Source organism: Zalophus californianus, chromosome 15 (genome assembly GCF_009762305.2).
Source record: "Zalophus californianus isolate mZalCal1 chromosome 15, mZalCal1.pri.v2, whole genome shotgun sequence".
Lineage (NCBI taxonomy): Eukaryota > Metazoa > Chordata > Mammalia > Carnivora > Otariidae > Zalophus > Zalophus californianus.
Window position 1 is genome coordinate 50,881,570 of NC_045609.1, and position 13,046 is coordinate 50,894,615.

At 43.2% G+C, this 13,046-nt stretch overlaps 1 protein-coding gene across 12 annotated transcripts in view; it reads right to left on the reverse strand.

Annotated features, from left to right (window-relative positions):
- The window catches only part of SLC16A12 (solute carrier family 16 member 12), a 74,756-nt gene that overhangs the window by 24,411 nt on the left and 37,299 nt on the right, over window positions 1–13,046 (reverse strand). For 3 of the 12 annotated variants that reach the window (XM_027596690.2, XM_027596677.2, XM_027596679.2), the window contains exons 3-5: window positions 10,807–10,903; window positions 8,976–9,118; window positions 8,167–8,363 (exon numbers count right to left, since the gene is read on the reverse strand). The exons of 5 other annotated variants lie outside the window; for them this stretch is intronic. The gene's annotated coding sequence lies outside the window, so the exon portion shown is untranslated. The remainder of the gene's footprint in view (window positions 1–8,166; window positions 8,364–8,975; window positions 9,119–10,806; window positions 10,904–13,046) is intronic. 4 more of the 12 variants (XM_027596682.1, XM_027596678.1, XM_027596685.1 and 1 more) reach the window with 2 other exon arrangements.

A 13,046-nucleotide genomic window follows, 5' to 3' on the forward strand; every position in this document is an offset into this window, starting at 1 on the left:
GTCTAAATAAAAGGGATGGAGGAAAAAGCGATGCACCATTTCTAGTTCATGAGCTCAAAGGCAAAGGCACTTTCCTAGGACTTCCACCACCCCCTTTCCCATAGACGAGCATGGTTGTAGGGGTGAGAAAGCTTCACCCACAGCGACCAGGATGGCTCCCTGGGGGCTGGCAGAGCTACAGGGTAGAAGGAGCCTGGGTCCCCACATGACGGTGGAGAAGGGCTGCCTCTCCAGCTCTGGACTTCACAGACCTCTACACCATGACACAAAATACCAAAAAGCTTCTGTTTTATTTGAGCCTCCATGTTTTGGAGTCTCTCTGTTACCACAGTTTAGACCATGTCCTACTTATAACACCAAATGAGTCTGATAGTAACTTCCTTGGCATTTCTGACTAGCAATGCTATAATTTTTATTTTTATAAAATTTTTTCTTCAATGCTATTATTTTTTAAGTGTGTAATTAAGGCAAGAAGAGAATGACAAATAAATGAACCAGAATAGAGAGCCCAGCAGCAAGTCCATAATAATTCAATATAACTAAATAAGGTAGCAGAGATTGGTGGAGATAAAAGGATTACTCACTATATCATGTTACAACTCTCCCTCTAGTTCTTAACCTTCTAGATAGGTCAGTGTTAAATGCAAAAAAAAAAAAAAATCATTAAAAATCTAGGTGAAAATATAGGCAAATATTTATCTGATATCTAGATAAAAGAAGGACTCCCTGAGACGTAAATGTACAAACCCAGATGTAATATAACAAACGCAGAGGAAATTTTGGTTGATTTGTCTAAATTAAAATTTAACATTTCTACATATCACAAGATGTAATAAATAAAGCCAAATGATAAACCATAGACTTGCAAAAAAAATTAGCAATACATGGTTCAAAGAAGTAATATCTGCAACATTAATTCATTCAACTACCAACACTTACTGAGTGCCTACTAGGGGCCAGGTGGTATTTCAGGGCACCGGGAAATCTTACAGTGGGCAGACTCTAAGGCACTCCTATCCCGCATCCTGTTGTTCTTTGTTTTTTAAAGATTTATTTATTTATTTATTTGACAGAGAGAGAGAGAGAGCATGCACAAGTGGGAGGAGGTGGGGCAGAGGGAGAAGGAGAAGCAGACTCCCCGCTGAGCAAGGAGCCCGATGTGGGGCTCGATCCCAGGACCCCGAGATCATGACCTGAGCTGAAGGCAGACGCTCAACCAGCTGAGCCACCCGTGCCTCCTGTTGTTCTTGACTGTATATAATCCCTCCCCTTGAGTGTGAGTGGGACCTGCAACTTGCTACTAACCAGAGTAGGGCACAGGTGATAGGACGTGAATCTCATGATTATTATATCATGTTATGTAAGACTCAGTCTTGCTAGAAAACTTGCTCTCACTCTCCTGGTGGCCTTGAAGAACAAGCTGCCATATTGCACACTGCCTATGGAGGGGGCCACATGGAAGGGGCTGTGGGCAGCTTGTGGGAGCCAAGGACAGCCTCCAGGAGATAGCAAAAAGCGGAAGTTCTCAGTCCTACAACAAAAAGGAAACAAATTCTTCCACAACATCCCAAGTGAGCTTGGAAGCAGATTTTTTCCTGGTAAGCCTCCAGTTGAGAACACAGCTTGGCCGACATTTTGACCGTAGCCTGTGACATGCTGAGCCGAGCACCCTGTTAAGCCATCCTGGATTCTGGCCCCACAGGAACTGTGATATAAGGTGCTTCTTAAAGTATTCTTTAGCATGTCAAACAGGCATCTGAATTATAGTTAGGGATGAATTGTTTGAGAGACAAAAATAAGAGTTTGACAGATCCTTTTTCCACTGGATGGAGCAAATTACTCAGTTGTTGGTATAATTTGATTATGATCACCAGACGAAATCCAAGGCAATATTAATTCAATGAAACATCATTTCAAATATGACAAAGCATGCATTATTTGGAACACAGCCTATGTACCACTTGGTAAATTATGGGCAAACCAAATGAATACAAAAATTTTTAAATATTTTTAAGGATTTTATTTATTCATTTGAGAGACAGCACAAGCAGGGGGAGAAGCAGAGGGAGAGGGAGAAGCAGGCTCTCTGCCGAGCAGGGAACCCGATGCGGGGCTTGATCCCAGGACCTGGAGATCATGACCTGAGCCAAAGACAGATGCCCAACCGACTGAGCCCCATGAATACAATTTTTTTTTAAAGAAAAGGCTCACAGTCGAATCTTGCAATCTTTAAGGCCACCAGAACAAACTGGCAGCCTGTGAGTTCAGAGAGCAAATACAGAGCAAAGATAGTGAATGGGATTCATTGCCTCATAAGAGAGGCCCCGAGAGCTCCTTTACCTATTCTGCCACATGAGGACACATCATAAAGATGGCTGTCTAGGAGAAAGGAGATGGGCTCTCACCCAATACAATTCTGCCAGCACCTTGATCTTGAACTTCCCAACCTCCAGAACTATGAGAAATAAAGGTTTGCTATCCAAACCATTCAGTCGAGAGTAGTTTCGTTATAGTAGCCTAAATGGACTAAGACACCTAAAACTTTAAATCTCCCAATTGTCCTGAGAAATTGTAAGTGCTAGAGATCCCAGTCAGGCATTCCTTTGTGGCAGCTATCAGAGGGAGTGAAGGAGACGCACATTCCTGGATAAGGCCTGTCCTCCCCACTTCACCCTGTCCCTGACCTCCTGTTCTGTCCTACCCCGTGCTCTCACTCACACACAGCACCTGACGGGCCCCTGCAAGCAATAGCTTCTCTACTTTTGCTGATACCACATTACCGTAAGTCAGAGTTTCCTGAACGGCCAGATGTGAGGCACATTCATGGGATGCTTTACGTCTTGCGCTCCCTCTCACAATTTCAACGTGACCAGCCTTCAAAGTTCTACCCACATCTGCATGCATGTGCACGCACGCGTGCGCGCGCGCGCACACACACACACACACACATAACTCACTGCTTAGACATAAATAGGTGCCAAGTGTCACGAAATGGTAGAATCAATTGTACAAGTAAAACAGCCAAAGCTCAGAAACCTCTGCCTTGGTTTAGTTCTAGCCTCTTCATAGTTTTTCCTTTAAAATAACCCCAAGGTTAAGCTGTTTTCCAACTGAAGACTGTAAATCCACCAACATATAAATGTCCAGTATCCGGACCATCCTCAGTCAGTGCTGCCCAGTGCTGTTCAGGAATGCTGAAACAGGGGCGCCTGGGTGGCTCAGTTGGTTAAGCGTCTGCCTTCGGCTCAGGTCATGATCTCAGGGTCCTGGGACTGAGTCCCCCACGGGGATCCCTGCTCAGTGGGGAGCCTGCTTCTCCCTCTGCCTCTGCCACTCCCCCTGCTTGTGCTCTTTCCCTGTGTGTCAAATAAATAAAATCTTAAAAAAAAAAAAGAATGCTGAAATAGGCAGTGAAATGTACTGTTATAGATCAAGAATTAGAAAGTTTTTCAAACTCTTTGAATAGTAATCTCATTGCTGGGAAGTTATCCTAAGAAAACAATTTAAGAGAAGATGGACACTAGGGGTGGAAAATAATAGTTGCGTTATGAATAATATATAAAACAGAGACAACTTAAGTGCTCAACTGGGAAGTGTTTCGAGAGTTATGACACATGAACAAATGGAACAGTATTCAATCTTTTAAAACCATAAACAAGAAGATAATATTGTAATATGGGAAAACATCTATGATGTCATGTTAAGGTGAAAAGAAGTCTCTAAAACTGTGTGCACATTGTGAGGAGAAGCTAGGTAAAACTTATGTAGAAGTTGTATATTTGCAACTATCGCAAAGAATAGAAGGATACGCAAAAAAAGGTATACAGTTGCAGAGATGATGCAAAAAGGTATACAGCTGGTATAATTGTTAGGAATCATTTTCAAAATTGTATCCCATTTTGTATGTAGTTTTCTTAGATAGTTCAGGCCTACTCCTGTGATGAAAATATGAGCACAGACATTTCCTTCGTATAGTGTCTCAAGGACTAGAAAGAACCGTATCACTTACTGAAACAACACAGTGAAAATTAGATGATTGTTCAGTAGAGGACGTGATGTACGTTAACAAGCCCCCAGCAAAATGAAATGTTCCATCTCGTTACAAAAATCTTAAGCATCATCAACTTTTCCTTTGCCTCTTGTGTCTCCAGATGATTCCATTTTCATTTGTTTTAGTTGAGTAACTGCTCTTTGGCATTCCCACATTTTATGAGTTAAGAACCAATTTGTGTGGATCTCTCAAAAAAATTCAATTGCAAGAATCCAAATTAGCGAGGTGAGTAACACACCCAAGCAGCGCTGGGCTGACGGCACCATGAACAGAAGTCTGTTGTAAGTTAAAGTCGACCTGGGTAAAACCACAGAACCGGGAACATTCTCACAGGGTTCCAGGGTGGGGAGAAGTAGCTTTGAAAGCATCAGTAGATGGTACCATGATTCATAATTCCTCATGAGCAGGCCCACTTGAGCCTCACAAGCCTCAGAGATGGGCGCTGTTTCCTCCCGTTCATGAGGATGAAGCTGAAGCCCAGAGGAGTGAAGGGACTCACCTGGCAATGCTACATGGACATACAGGTGGAGATGAGAGACCCTGGCAGATTTTGGACAGTGCCCTTGCCCATCCACCCTCCAGATTTCCAAACGGCTATTGGGCACTGCTGTCAACAAGCCATACAAACAATGGTAAAGCTTGAACACCCATTCGTGTGAGTGATCATGACAGAAGAAAGGGGGAGGAAGCCCACAGGCTAACACAAGGGTATACTGCCCAAAAAGCACTCGTGTTTCTTTCAAAACAGGTCAGTTAATAGATTTCTATGTATTCAGAAGAAACGCACAGGTTAGAGAAGGCTAACGTAGTTTCATGGGGACTTTGGAGCAGCCTGCACTTCCCCTAGGATATTAGCCTGCACATTCTTATAAATAATTAACTGCCCTGATATGGCACAAATATAAGAAAAAAGTCCTTTACTGAGTTAATAGTATACCTAAAACTACATGCAAAGGAAACATGTTACCATCAGGTGATTCTTCATTTTACTAATCAGCCTCCAATTTATTTCATTTTGGCATCCAACCACTAAAGTATAATTGCATTCTGCATCTCATTCTGGTTTCAGAAAAACCTTTTTGGAACAAGAGAGACTCTATATCATGATGTTCCTCTAAGATTACTCCTTAATAGTACAAATTAGGATATAGGCTCATTTTCACGTCATCCTCCTTGCTTTAAAAAAATCTAACCATTTGCAAGGGTGCCTGAGTGACTCAGTTGGTTAAGCATGTGCTTTGGGTTCAGGTAATGATCGTGGGGTCCTGAGATCAAGCCCTGTGTTGGCTACCTACTCAGTGGGGAGTCTGCTTCTCCCTCTCTCTCTGCCCCTCCCCCCATTTGTGCTTTCTCTCTCACTCTCTCTCAAATAAATGAAATCTTTAAAAAAGTTTTTGTACTATTCTTACAACTTTTCTATAAATGTGATATTATTTCTGGGGTGTCTGGGTATCTCAGTTGGCTAAGCATCCAACTCTTGATCTCAGCTCAGGTCTATGATCTCAAGGTCCTGGGATCAGGCTCCCTGTTCAGTGGGGAGTCTGCTTCTCTCTCTGCACTCTGTCCCTCCCCGCTGCTCATGCTTTCTCTCTCTCTCTCTCAAATAAATAATAAAATCTTTTTAAAAAATCTAACCATTTGCAAAGAATTCTTGATAACAGTCAATAACTTTCCAGGAAAGCACTGCATTTGTGGGGCAACTCCTTCATGTTGTCCTCGGTAAAGTTTTCTGAAGTGATCTCTTCTGTCAGGAGAAGACTTACGTACCTCTTACAGTCAGTGTGCTGCTACAGAAAAGTTGACAGTGGTCTCGGAACCGCTTGTTTTGTTAGGGCTCCCAACACTATCTTTCTTGCTCTTTCCTCCCTCCATTCCCTTTTACTTCCAGTGCCTTAACCTTTAGCTGTACCCTTCTTTATAAATTGCTTTGCAGCCACAAAACAGATAAAGGTATGTGGGAGAAAGATATCAAGGGCGAGAATTAAGACCATTGGGTCTAAGTGACACAACGTAGTTGTATGACCCTGTGCAAATCACTTCCTCTCTCCTACCATTTCCTAATCTCCAAAACCAGGGAGTTGAATTACTGTTTATCCTTCAAACCAGGTGACTGATTATTAGGTATCTCTTCCCTCATGTGTGAGTTACCTGGTCAACCAGGCACTTCTCAGTAAACTGATGGTTCTATTCTTTGTTTTTACTTAAGAATCATGAAATTTGCCAGTCTCTCTCATTTTTGAGGCATTTCTAAAATATTCCTATACTCTAGATAGTATTTTTGGAATATCTCTTGAGGTATTTATTACCTTTTGTTGGCAAGCTGGTTTTCTCTCATGGCCCCCTTCTCTTATTAAGGCTAAGCCAAGAAGTTTATTGCTGTAAGAAACAAGAAGACCAGTCCCATCCATAATAAATTCATCCATAAATAAGGAATCATAGGCTTGTGCTGAAGGGGAAGTTTCTACCGCACAAAGGGAAAGTAGTTCCCTAATTCTTCACCATACCACTTATCTACCCCTGGTCAAGACTTAAGAGAATCGGAAGTGCAGCCCTGAAAAACCTAGGCAGCTCATCATTCTTCCTTTTAAAAAACCTTTCGCCCTTCCTCTCTGGGTAGGCTTCTACAGGACACAGTGAGGACAGAAGCCAATACCTGGAGACCAGCAAGATGAGTGTCACCCGCAGAATGCCTAGACACCAATACTGAGGAAAGCTCTGCTTAGGCCAATGAGAACTCAGGGACCTACATGGCAACCACCTCATCCACCATTACTATGAGGACACATGAGTTCGCTCCTAAGCCAGACAGGCAAAAGGAGACAGAGGGATAAACACCACAGAAAGGAGAAACAACACTTACTTAGAGATTAACCTTGGATTTAACTAAATATTGATCCAAAACGACTGAGCTAAGATGAAAGCAAGCACTTTAAACTGGCAAAGACTGTTGGAAACTTTTCAAAATTGAGATATAATTTATACACACCCATTTTTTAAGTTTATGTTTTGATGACTTTTGACAATGTATACACTCACATAACCGCAACCACCACAACCAAAATAGAGAATATTTTCCTCACCCCAAATACTCCCTCATCCTCCTTTGCAGTCAATCTCCACCAACCTCAGCACCACGCTACCACTGGTTTGCTTTCTATCCAATATAGATTAGTTTTGTCAGCCAAGAATTCCATAAAAATGGAATCACACAATATGGACCATTTTGTTTCCAGATTCTTTCACTCATGGTAATGTTTTAAGATTCATCTAGGATGTTGTGTGTATCTGTAGATTCCTTTTTATTGCTGAATAGTAATCTGTATTATGGATATACTGCAATTTATTTATGTATTCATCTGTTGATGGACATTAGGGTCGTTTCCAGTTTCAGACCATTATGAACAAAGCTTCTGTGACAATCCATATACGTTTCTTTACGTGGACACCTGTTTTCATTCTCTTGAGTAAATATGTAGGAATGAAACTGCTGAGTCATATTGTAAGGATATATTTAACTTTAGAAGAAACTCCCAGACTATTTTTCAAAATGGCTACACAATATTATGAGTAATATATTAGAAGTCCAGTTGCTCCAGTGTGTAATGGATTTTCATTGTAGTTTTAATTTGTGTTTCCCTGATGACTAAGAATGTTCACCATCTTTTTCATATACTTATTAACTATTCATACATCTTCTTTTGTCTATTCAAATATCATGCACATTTTGGGGGGGTTGTCTTTTTATTGAGATATAAAAATTCATTGTATGTTGTCAATACAAGTCCTTTGTAGACATATGTATTACAAATATTTTCTCCCATTCTGTGGCTTGCCCATTCATTTCTTAGTGGTATGTTCTGAAGAGCAGAAGCTATTAATTTTGATAAACTGGAATTTGTTATTTTTTCTTGTGTAGCCATCAAATGTATTTCTATATATTAGTGGCAAGCGATTACATATTAAAATTTAAAAATACCACTTTATGGTAGCATCCCAAACCATGAAATGCCCAGGAATAAACTTAGCCTAATATTTGCATTACTTTTCCACTAAAAACTACAAGACAGTGCTAAGAGAAATTTATAAATGCCTAAGAGAGAGAGCGAGAGAGATACCATGTTCATTCCATGGAAGATATCGAATCTATCCAAGTTGATTGATATTTTCAATGGCTGGGAATCACAGAGGACACCATGTGCGCCACAGGGCCATCTTCCAAGTCTGCTAGGAGGATTCCAACACTTTTCTGCACAGCCTTCAGAGCAGCGGAGTGGTGTTCTTACAGACTTGTAGCCTGGGGCGAACTCACGATCTGAAAAGGATCCAGTGTGGAGGGAAGTTAAAGAAACTCCTCTGGCGGCTTGGGTTTGCACAGTCTCTGGCCCAGGGAGCCAGCTATTTTTTCCATTTGGAGTCTCTGGGTCTTAGGGATGCCTTCTACTGCATATGGATTTATTTATTTTTGTTGCTCAATGGTATTACATGTGTGCTATGAAAAATAATATTGCTCTTAGTAAAGAAAAACTAGTGATTTGCTTTTCCCCCCTCTCCTTTCTGCTTCTCTCTGCTTAGTCCTCCCACGGATCCTGGTAAAAGGGGAATAACTAACTACTGACTTCACCCAGAAATTTTGGGGGTGTCTGTCGGGCACCTTTGAGCACTAAACTGAAACACTGACTTCCAGTAATGAAGCTGCCCAAGTTCCTACACTGGGTGTGAGACTTGGGGGACAGGAATACTTTACATAGGACCTAGAATAAACAGCAGAGCAATTTATCTGGTATTTGGTCTACAGAGAGGGAGAAAAGGGTACAACCTGTGATTCACGTAAGATGCAGAGAATAGAAAGCACCTTCTTTCCCTCCCTGCCCAGCTGCTACCCCGCAGAGCTGCTGATTCTAGGCAACATCAGAAAAATGCTTACTTCTGCGTCTAATAGTTTGTTGACGGTGCAATTCAAAACCAGGAGCTTGCCCCCAATTACCGTCCTCTGCAGTGATGGAGCTCTTGTCTCTCCTCTTTGGAAGTGCACGTAGAAGAAGCGACAGGCCTGGGCTGTAGCCCTCTCTGATAAAAAGTATAACATGCAGTCAGTGATGCCTGCGCCTGGAACAGTGTCTGGTATAAAGCTGGTGTGGCTCAGTGAATAAATTCTTGTGTCTAACTCTGTGGGCTTGCAGAAGTCTTGAATTCTAATTTTGCACTCTTACAGCGTATGGAATTATTAGGTCAGAATATGTTCTATCAGAGGCCTCTTGGCTGCAGAGAGAAGCTTGGGGCTTGAGATGCATCACACAGAATCTTTCTGTTCATTCACAGAGAGCCTTTTATTGAAGAACAGTGCTGGCTGTCTATACCACAACATTTTCCACACTCTGTAATCACGGCTACCGCTATGTTGTTGGAATGGGAGAGGCAACCAGTCAGATATTTCTGACTTAGCTAGAAGTTAACCCCTCGAGTTATGCAGCGTTGTGGAGAACCGGTGTTTGAAAGCCAGCGCAGGCAGAACTCAGATCTGCCTGGAGTGTGAGCTCCCTAAGAGTGGGGGACCCTTGATGCTTCAGTGCCTCAGACACGGCCTGGAAGAGAACAGGCACTCACTAGACATTTAGGGAATGAACATCCCCAATTCTCGAGTTCTGGACGTTTTCTCAAATCACATGGGGAAGGGGTACGGGGAGCTTGAGGGATGGGGGCAAGAAATTACCCATCCGTTCTTTGTTCTTTTTATCCACTCTCAAACCAGATTAACCAGCTTTCCCAGCATCTGGGTAACAGAGTCTTAAGTGAATATATCTCACGGAGTATAACAGCATGGTCGGGCCCTGCCCCCAGACCAGGCCAAACCTGCAAACATAACTTCACTGCCAATGTAAAGGAAAAACTCAGATTTTTCCTTCCTGTGTAGGGAAAATCCAGTTCTTCCCTACTATGTGTTTCTCTCCCGTGAGTCTCCTTTACTGCTCACACAAAACACTTCACGTCTGACACTTCTAGTCCCCCGCACACCAAGAAGCCATTCTTGAGCACCAGCAGGGTGTCCAAGAATTCAACTCAATTCTGACTTCTACCCAGAGAAAGTGTCAGATCCCACAGTTTAAGGGCTCAGTCCCAGAAGACCGTCCCTCACCCCCCACCTTCAGACAGCAGTCACATGCCAAGGATATCATCTGAGCTTCTGACCAACAAACAATAGTTCAGCAGTGCCAATGACCTCTTCCTTGGGTTCCACTAATTTGCTAGAACGGCTCACAGAACTCAGGGAAACACTTACTCCTGTTTACCAGTTTACGCTAAAAGGCTATGATAAAAGATACAGATGAACATCTAGATGCCAGAGACATGTAGGGCAAGGTATGTGAGCAGGGCCACAGGACTTCCGTGCCCTATCCAGGGATGACACTTTCCTCACACCTCCACGTGTACACCAACCTGGAAGCTCCCCGAGCCCCACACGACTGAGATTTTATGGAGGCTTCCTCACATAAACGTGATCAGTTATTAACTCCATTTTCAGCGCCTCCCCTCTCTCAGAAAAAGGGAGGGGGACGCGGGGCTGAAAATCCCAAGCTTCTAATCATGGCTTGGCCTTTCTGGTGACCAAGAGAGTGGCTAAAAATGCATGCGGGTTGCTGGAGGGCTCACCTACAGAGCCTGGCACTCGGCCCACTGTCTGCCCCACACTGCACAAGCCATCAAATTCCACAGGCCCTTAGAGATGTTTATTTTTGCATTCTGTAGACTCTGCTCACCGCTTGAGCCACGGTAGGTCACACAAAGGACAAGGTGTTGCCAAGGCTGAGAATGTGGTGTACTCTTTAGTGCAAGACCGAGAACCGGAATTTCTTTCTGGAAATGAAAAACTTAGAAATGATTATACAAAAATTCTTTCAAGATGTGGGCGGTCGTCTTTGTCTCCATCCTGATAGAAATAGTTAGAACTGAACCAGTCATTCCACTCCCTCCTAGTTTGGGACCCAGAGAAAAGGCTGGTGAACTTTCACAACAAAAGCTTTGGAAGTAGTGTTCAACCAACTTTTTCAAGTGTGAGTTCACTCTATACATTTTAAAATATTTCCTAAAAGTAAATAAATAAAATAAAATATTTCCTTAGCCAAACATGGCAACAGTTATGTTTTTAGTGTTATTTGTTGATTAAGAAAATATATAAAGGGGCGCCTGGGTGGCTCAGTCAGTTAAGTGTCTGCCTTCCGCTCAGGTCATGATCCCAGGGTCCTGGGATCGAGTCCCGCATCCGGGTCCCTGCTCAGCAAGGAACCTCCTTCTCCTTCTGCCTGCAGCTCCCCCTGCTCGTGATCTCTCTCTCTGAGAGATAAATAAAATCTTTTGAAAAAAAATATTTAAAGACATCTGTTAAAATGAATTTCATGGTATTTTCAAATACATTTTATTTTATTTTATAAAACCCTAAGGCACTTACAAACATTTGACAAAGCCTGACAACTGAGTAAGATGTTATTCTGTTCATGGGCGGTGTTGCATGTACTGTGGATTTGCACACCCTGTACTAATTCTCTCGTCTCTTTCCAGGTCAGAGACCCCACAGATTAGAAGCTCCCCTCTGTTTATTAAGGGTAGGGCTAGTGCCTTAGAGAACATAAATTCCTTCTGGTTTATTAGGTGTATTATTTATCCTAGTAGGGGCCAGGAAGTTGGGGAGACCTCAACAAAGGCATTTATAAAGATGTGAGCTGTGTTCATAAACTCTAACAAAGGTCAGTAGAGTCCCCTGGGGCTAGGAACAGTGGAAGATATTACCACCTCTGGGCCTGAAGGGCAGAGGGAGAGAGCAACTATTGGAACCTTCTATAAAGTTAACCGTAGAAAATCTTGGGCAAAGGAAAGCAGTCAGGCCACAAGGATCAGACAGTAAAAGAGCCAAGGAAATAAATACACCAGCCTCGCACTCCTGACGCCTTCTGAGTCCTCTCGGTGGCTGGACCCAAGGGGGACCCAGGAGCTGCAGCTCCTGCATGTCAGTCTCCCAGGGGAGAAATGGATGGACAGTGGACATAGAGGGACAGATGGAAGCATCCTGCACACCAAGGTGGGCTGCAAGCTTGTGTCATGCACCAGGGCTATGGTTGAAAGATGAGGTCAATTCCTGAGCCATTGTGGGCTTGCCTTTGAACAAGATCAAATCACAAGAGGGTTACCAACTCAAATCTTTTGGCTTATTTCAAATACAAAACTCAGTTGTGACACTGACCTCCTCTTTTGCTGCTCTTGCTTTAGTGCTCCCTTAATTTCAGGCAGCAATCACTTTTAAAGGGACAATGCCAACACCTGTATTTCTGCTGCCAACCTTCCTCAAGTTTCCAAGAGCCTACAAGGTGCCTCAAACTCACATGTCCAAAAAAAAGCACAGGCTCTTCTCCCCTGGAAACAAAATGTGTGTGTGTGTGTGTGTGTGTGTGTGTGTGTGTGTGTGTGTGTGTGTGTGTGTGTGTGTGTGTGTGTGTGTGTGTAATGCTTTTAGCATTTCCAACTAGGCATACTAGAACACTCTTGAGTCCCCTTGATAATTCCCCAGGTCTCATAACAAGCGAGGCCAACTCTTACCACTTCCGCTCGTGTGCCTCTCATATCCGCTTTCCCGCTTTAATTTCCCTTTGTCTTGTACCTGACCCGAGTCAGAGCCTGCCACAGCGGGCCCAGCTCCATCCGTCCCTGACAGTGACCCTGTTTAGACTTCTCTGCTACTCACAAACTGCAAGCTCTTATTGAGTGTCTCAGTGCCTCGGTTCCCTTATCTGCAGGACAGACCCGTGGACAATACCTCCACCTGGAGACAAAGACCTCCTTTGCATTGATTCCATGTGTCGGGCACCTTGGTAGATGTGGCACCGCTGGCCTTCCTTGCCCTCCTCGCTGACGCTTCTCCATAGGAGGAAAGCGGTTATCTGATTTGTGACTTTGGGAGAAACAGATATGGCTGCACTTTTGGTCAGTTCAGCCCTTCTCTTCCTTG